We start from the raw sequence: 8,324 nt of genomic DNA, 5'->3' as shown, positions 1-8,324 counted from the left end.
TGTCTGCTGAGGTTTGTCCTATAATAATTTAAACCAATATTTTTAAAGAATAGACCAAGATTGGCTTATTACTCCTTGTGATCTTCACTCTGACCCTCATTTTTTTAATGACAAAAATAATTCCAAACATGCTTTTAAAAATTACATGTGGGGTTGAGGAAGCTTTCTTTTATTGGAATGTTAAATTTCTTTGTGCTGTGACATGCAGTTGCGAAGTGTGGTCAGTGAAAGGCAAGTGGCAGACTGTTTGTTTATTTTTCTGTCCTTGATTAACATTGGCACTATTCTGGTGGACCGAAACAGTTTGGTTACATACTTCACTTCAGGCTGCTTGTGTAGCCTATTTGACAGCTTGTATTTTCTGCCTGAAAAGTTTTACTCCAGAGACCTGGTTGGATCAGTTACTTTCTCAAACTGATCTATGTTGCAAATTCACTACAAAGAATTGCAGTATCCACCTTTGTTTCCACAACCTCAGCCTTGTTGCAGAACTTTCTAGTATCTCCAAAATAGAATTTTTTTTTATTTAGGTATAAACAAAGAATACAGACCAACTTTACTTCTGAAGTTAGTTTAAAAAATATTTAGTTCACTGTTGTAAAATGTGATGGGCTGATCCCACTGAAAGGGAAGCACTTTATCTGCCAAAGAGTGTCAGTTTAAGCTTCCTCACAGATAATGTTCCTGGTTTTAAGATCACACCTAAAGGCCCCAACCAAGTAGAGGCCCCATTGTACTATGTATTGTGTGAACACATAGTAAGAGGCAGTTCCTGACCCAAAGAACTTGCAAACTAAGTAAACAGTGAGCTAAGTTGTGGGGGTGGGGAGGCATAAAGAATGGAAGAGACTTGCAAACATCATATTGCACGTCAGTGGCTGAGCTGGGAATAGAACTTGTCTGCTGCCTGCCCTGTCCACTTTGCTGTGCTGCTTTTTCATTACCATCTAAGGGTGAGAGCTTGCAGTTCAGCCCAGAGCTGTTAAAATCAGTCTCTCTGCTGAGACTGAGGGTAAGGGTGCTCGCTGTGACGTAAGTGGCAGTTTGACTTGGCCCACGCTGGCAGGTGCAAGCAAATCACACTGTCTTGAGCAGGGTAGAATGTTAATTGTTGAGGATCAGAGAGCTAGAACTCTTTTAGGTAGGTTCTGGGTGTTCCTTCCAAGGGAAGTGTCTGAAAATACATGCCATTTGGTGTGATGTGATGCATTCTGAAGGCATGTCATTAGTTCTTGCAATTAAAAACCAGTACATATACGAAATTGCTTCCAATGATACATTTATCTTTGAAAAATTTAACTGTTTCACTTGCTGTTGTAACCTTACTCTTCGCTCCATGTTTTTTTTTTCCTGTTTTCGATCTTGGTGGATCTCTCTTCTGTGTTTTCAATGTAATTTCTATTGCACCTCTTGCTATTCTCTATTGCCTCGTTCCTCTTCCTTTAACTATATTGTTCCGTTCCTCTTTTCTCTCCCTTCAAAATCTCACTCCATCTCTTCCCCCCCCCCCCACCTTAGTCCCTCAGTTTCTCCCACCATTCCTCTCCAGTAAAAGTAATACCCCTTCACAATGTGCTTCGCACCGAGCAGACTGTAGAGAGACATAGCTCAGCGGTTTGAGCATTCGCCTGCTAAACCCAGGGTTGTAAGTTCAATCCTCAAAGGGGCCATTTAGGGATCTGGGGCAAAAATCTGTCTGAGGATTGGTCCTGCTTTGAGCAGGGGGTTGGACTAGATGATCTCCTGAGGTCCCTTCCAACCCTGGTATTCTATGATTCTATGATAAGCAATGCAAAGGTGCTGATGCCCAAGAAACAATCCACCCATAGTGCAGATGCCCACCTGCTTAGCAAGCTGGTCCAGGTCAGTGGTTATTGACACGGGTCTTCTAAGAATTGAACTAAAACCGTTCATTTGATTGAGGCTATCAAAATGTTGTCTGGCAGTAAATTCTAAGTAAACCTAGAAACACAAGGCAATATTTATGAGATCTTGCTGTTTTACACTGCTCAGAGCAAAGATTGACATGGTGTAGAAATTGCCAGGGTCTGGTCTGTATGCACTTGTACTGTTGCTGGAACACCAGTATGAAACTTCATAGTGTAGTAAAAGACAAATTAAGCTACATAATGCAGCCTTGTCAACATGATGCAGCAGTGCCCATCAGAGAGGTGTAAATTGTAGAGCACTCTAAATTGTTGCACTGTTAACTGGCCTCATGTAGACCCTGTTGGCGCATTTTAAAAGGTGTCTATTGCACATTGATGTAGTCCCGTTTGAAACAGTACTGTTTAATGTGCACTCTGAACTGTTTTTAGATGGCATCTGCAGCGTCTACATGGGGCACTTTAAGGCACAACACTTTAGAGTGCTCTACAATTACATGCCTCTGCTGTGCATTGCTGCACCGTGTAGAGAAGCCCTGAAATTGTTCGGTCTCTCAGCTGCCTTCAATACCATGAACAATGATATTAGGGGAGGGATAGCTCAGTGGTTTGAGCATTGGCCTGCTAAACCCAGGGTTGTGAGTTCAATCCTTGAGGGGGCCACTTAGGGATCGGGGGCAAAATCAGTATTTGGTCCTGCTAGTGAAGGCAGGGGGCTGGACTCGATGACCTTTCAGGGTCCTTTCCAGTTCTATGAGATAGATATATCTCCATATATTATTATTATTCTAATGAGCTGGTTTTGATGTGCTTTGCTGTTCTTGTTGGGAGTGGATTGGGTTGTACTCCAGTAACTTTGGCCTTTTGTTACAGGGAAGATCCAGAGGGTGTTATGGGGTAATGAGGGGTGCCACAAAGCTCCACATTGTCACCCTTTTCTATTGAATGTGTGTATGAGGCCATTAGAGTTCAGTGGGAAGGCATAGGCTGAAGTGTTCTCAGAATGCTGATAATGCAGTGTATTACTGATACCAGCATTTTACCTCCATCTCCTCCAATCCAGAGAGTACATTCAGATGCACTTCCCAGTGTCCGGGTGCAATTGGGGCATGGTGAAAGCTCAAGCCAGATAATGTTGAGGTGCTGGTGGGCTGGGTTGAGGGCTTGAAAATGTGTCTTGAGAGGTTTTGTACAAGTTTGGCTACACACTTATTAGGTGATGGATGATCAAATGGCAGCAAGGACCAAGACTGCCTCATTTTCCTGTATCTAGACAGGAGCTTGTTCTTGGACAAAGACAATACCATCATAATTCTCCTTTCCAACCTCTCAGCTGGACTCCTGCAGTGTACTGTACATGAGGCTACACCTCAGTCAATTCAGAGATTATCACTTGTGGTTTCTTGAAGTGAGCACATTAAATCTTTCCAGGTTCTGCACTATTTTCTGGCTAGCAAGTGGAATTAAAGGTATGTTGGCTTTGACCTAAAATTCCTAAATGCAGTAGCTTGGGACCTTCCCACCTGAGAAATCGCCCCTTTCCTAGTGAAACAGAACTGTAGTTGAGATCAGGAAGGGGCACTTGAACTGGATTTACCTTCATAGAAAAGCCAGGGGACCCCTGTGGAATGCTCGCCTCACACCCCCATCTGAAACTGCACAAGTCTCTGACCTTGTGGGTGTGGTACAACGCCAGTTTGTTTGAGGGGGCATTGGTGGAGAGCGGAGGATGAAATGACTGTCAATTTTAAACTCCCAGCAAGTAGCCGGGAGTTTTTAAATTGTATTGGTCTGTTGACTAGTAAATAGATGAGGTGTGATAGGACAAAGGTGTGGAAGAAATGTTGCTGCTTTTGATGATTTATAGTGTAAGCACCTAGAGAAACTTCAAACTTTTTTTAAATGTAAGAATCCAAAGCTTTGCATGGATGACTTTTGGTGTGGAGCTCTTTATAGATTGAAGTCAAAATCTTGATGCATTCATGTCAGTTAGGATGCGTTTCTTTTGGTGGCTTTTAGTCAAGTACCTGATTGAATGCCCCTTTCCCTGGTTGTAGCTCTTGCTCTTCCTTGGCTCCAGCAAGCTTCAAGTTATTCAGTGTGAAAATAAATGTGGGCTCTGTGGGGATCACCTCAGACTGTCATATTAGCTGGTTCCTGTTGCTACAGAGCTCCAGGGAGGGCCTTCACATCAGAACCTTGGTGTCTCCTCTCTTCTCTCCCCCCCCCCCCCCCCCCCCAGCTGAGAGTTTCCTCCAGGATATTCCTGCTCAGTGACAGTTCTCCACAAGTAATCAACTATTTCAGTAGCTCATGTGACTCTAACAATCAGCCTGATCTACAAGACCTGCGCCACCCATGTACCTTCAACTGCACTGGCTTACTCTTTGGTTAGTTTCCTGCAAATCCAAACCATGCAGATGTGCTTAGTTGTGGGGGGTCCGCCACCTCTTCTGACAGCTCTTCCTCACCCTGCTGCCTATGTATTGAGGACAGAACTCTCCTGCCCTTCTAGGATTCTCAACTGAAGGACTCCAAATGCCCTCTCCGCCCCAATAAAACCTGGCCTCTTCAGAGAAACTCCCTTGTGCTTGCGAAGTGTTCACCACCATCCTTCGCTTGTGAAGAGCAACTTTCCTCCAGTGACAAACACTCAGAATTGGATGATTAGGGTCAGTTCTTCCCTAATGAAGACAAAGGTCTCAATAGAATTGATCCATTCATCATCAAGATAACTGAACCAACAACCAAACTTTTCCCTGCCCAGGATCCCCATAAGTTGAGGCATAGGAAATGCAGATCAGTTTTTCCCTGTATGCTTGAGAAAAATCACTGACTTAGTGGTCCAACCATGACAAAGAAGTCCATCAATTGGGTCTATGTAACCACACCATGTCCATTTTCAATAAGTCCAATAAGAAATTCTGTTCTGTCACAAATGTTTCTCATCCTTCCTTCATCTTGATCATAATTGATCTCACTCTGACACTAAAAATGTTGATCCCAATTGACAGGGTTGGTCTGACAAAGGATTTTATAGGGTGGAAGATGGAAAATTTTTAAAAGGGGCTTTGAATGGTCTTCCTTTTCTTCATATGCTGTGAAGGCTTGGATGATATCCATATCAAGTGAAATTGGATTAGATTCTCCTTTTACTTTCAGAAGATTCCATAGGGATCAAAACGGGGAGAATAAAAAGGAGATGGACAAAGTGGCATTGTCTTTCCGCTTCGGCCTCTTGTGTTGTCAACCAGATTATCTTTCTTCTCTTCAGTGTTCTGTCTCAAAGAAATATGTAGAAATGGTGTCCTCTGAATCCAAATCAAAAGACTGTCTGGTTTAGGCTTTGATAAGATGTCCAACCATTCCTTGTCAAGATACTCAAAAGCTTCCAGTCATTTTGTCACCACTCCAGACCTAAGTACCACCTATGTGGTTCTTTCATTCTCTCATCCACCAGAACATCCTTTCCCAGCACGAGATATTGAGGGCTGCCACAGAGAGGGTTTTCTGTAAGACAGTGTCAGATGAGGTCCACCAGAGGAACAAAAGCTCAAGAACTTTTTAAACTGGACTGGTACCATTTAAGACAGATGAGTTCTTTGGATTCTGGTACGAGGCCTTCTCATAGGCTTTCAAAAGCTAACCCCTTTAGTATTTCCTTCCTTTCCTGTTCTTCAGGGCTGTGTGAAAAGATCAGTTTCTGGATGACTAGCAAATATCCTTTCCCTTAGAAGAATAAATGTGATTCCGCCTAAAGAAAACTTGTTTTTTTATTTCAGGTTCACAAAGATGAAAAGATCCAGAGCTTTGTGTCCATCCTCTCTATCTCTGTGTTCAAGATTCATGTCAAGGTGGAGACTTCATCTCTTCTAATCCAAGAAATAGCTCTTTATCCCATCTCAGGGAATCTTTCATTTGGCCTCATGGTATTGCCTGAAGCTATTTGATAGCATTCAGGTTTTTTCCTCAAGCAATTCCTTGATACCATCCCTGGGCATCAGCACACACCTGCCATCAGCTGATCAGCATGAGTGGGTGGTGTTGCAGAAACAGTCCCTTAATCAATGGTTGACTACCTTTTTCCAAACTTCCTGATTAAAAAAAATAAAAATGGAGCTCTTGCCTGTAGATAGGAAGAACGCTGGAAAGAATAAGAGGGAAGGTGCTTTCATGGATTGGTAACTGGTTAAAAGATAGGAAACAAAGGGTAGGTATAAATGGTCAGTTTTCAGAATGGAGAGCGGTAAATAGTGGTGTCCCCCAGGGGTCTGTTCTGGGACCAGTCCTATTCAACGTATTCATAAATGATCTGGAAAAAGGAGTAAACAGGTGGCAAAATTTGCAGATGATACAAAAATACTAAAGATAATTAAGACCCAGGCAGACTGCGAAGAGCTACAAAAGGATCTCTCAAAACTGAGTGACTGGGCAACAAAATGGCAGATGAAATTTAATGTTGATAAATGCAAAGTAATGCACAATGGAAAGCATAATCCCAACTATACATACCAAATGATGGGGTCTCAATTAGCTGTTACCTCTCAAGAAAGAGATCTTGGAGTCATTGTGGATAGTTCTCTGAAAACATCCACTCAATGTGCAGCGGCAGTGAAAAAAGAGAACAGAATGCTGGGAATAATTAAGAAATGGATAGATAATAGGACAGAAAATATCATGTTGCCTCTATATAAATCCATGGTACGCCCACATCTTGAATACTGTGTGCAGATGTGGTCGCTCCATCTCAAAAAAGATATCTTGGAATTGGAAAAGATCAACAAAAATGATTAGGGATATGAAACTGCTTCCGTATGAGGAGAGAGTAATAAGACTGGGACTTTTCAGCTTGGAAAAGAGATGGTTAAGGGGAGATATGATTGAGGTCTATAAAATAATGACTGGTGTAGAGAAAGTAGATAAGGAAGTGCTGTTTACTACTTCTCATAACACAAGAACTAGGGATCACCAAATAAAACGAATAGGCAGCAGATTTAAAACAAATAAAGAAGTATTTCTTCACACAACGCAGTCAACCTGTGGAACTCCTTTGCCAGAGGATGTTGTGAAGGCCAAGACTATAACAGGATTCAAAAAAGAACTAGACAAATTCATGGAGGATAGGCCCCTCAATGGCTATTAGCCAGGATGGGCAGGGATGGTGTCCCTAGCTTCTGTTTGCCAGAAGCAGGGAATGAGCGACGGGATGGATCCCTTGATGATTACCTGTTCTGTTCATTCCCTCTGGGGCACCTGGCATTGGCCACTGTCGGAAGATCGGATACTGGCTAGATGGACCTTTGGTCTGACCCAGTGTGGCCGTTCTTATGTACATGTATCTCCTTCAGGATCAATAGCCAGGCAAACTGGCTCAGCTGCTGTAAGCTGGTTGAGAGTTGTGTTCACAAATAGAGCAGGTAGAAATTTTCTGAACTTTGATTTTTGGATTTGGAAGAAAAAGGGGATGAAACTTTTATGTGGAAAATTATCCTGTTTTGCAACCATCTGTATTAACAAATCTTCAGTTAGATAGATAGCACTGAAGTGTGATTCCTTCAAGTGGACCTGTTTGCAATCCAGCCCAAAAGAGAACCAAATTCTGCTCTTAGAATTGACAGCCATAGACTTTTAGGAGTCGATGCTCTTGTTGTTTTCCCAGCTGGTTCTTTATAGCCAGAGTCCCCAAAAAAGATAAGCCAGGATCAAACTTAATTAATCCTTATCCCTTACTGGCTTGACTACCCTTGCTTTCTTAAACAGATGCCAGTATCACATGCTCATTATGGTTCTGCATGGTCTCTCAGGACCTCATTCATCAGGGCCCCTTGACTAGGCCAGACTGGACACTGTTATTCAGATTCTATGCAGCAGGCGTCGATCATCTCCTGGTACGTGGTTACTCTCTATACTGACTTAGTTCTCAAATCCAGAAAACCATTCAATAGTTGAGGTTTGTAGCAGCATTTTAGGAACCTGGTGGTATTGCTGTAGGAAGAAGATGATCCTGCTGCAGTTCTTTTCAAAAATACTGGACTTACTACCAGACTGTTTTTCATGATGGTCTGTCTTCCTGAAAGTGTCTGTCTCATTGCTAGGTGCCATGTGTCATTTCACTTCTGGTCTGCTGCTTCATGCATGTCTCTGTTGCTCAAGCAGCATCATTCAAAGACCTCCCTTCCCCTTCTCCCTCCCCCTGTCCCTCCCCCCCAATCTGATGCTCCATTGTCCCTTAGTATCAATTTAGTACTACACTATATGTTTATGCTAAATCAATTTTCTGGCCACTGGGGTTAGAGAAGTGTGCTTGTATTTTCTAGCTAACATTTTTTGCCCTCTTTTTGGCCATTACCGGTGTCTTGGAGGTCAGTCATTTTTTCCATCATGCCAGCTGTACCTTCCGCTTTTTAAGCTGTGGCTTACGTAACTTTCAGCTTCATT

The sequence above is a fragment of the Terrapene carolina genome, unplaced genomic scaffold (genome assembly GCF_002925995.2).
Source record: "Terrapene carolina triunguis isolate 2854851 unplaced genomic scaffold, T_m_triunguis-2.0 Scaffold35098, whole genome shotgun sequence".
Taxonomy (NCBI): Eukaryota; Metazoa; Chordata; order Testudines; family Emydidae; genus Terrapene; species Terrapene triunguis.
This window is presented reverse-complemented; position numbering follows the sequence as displayed.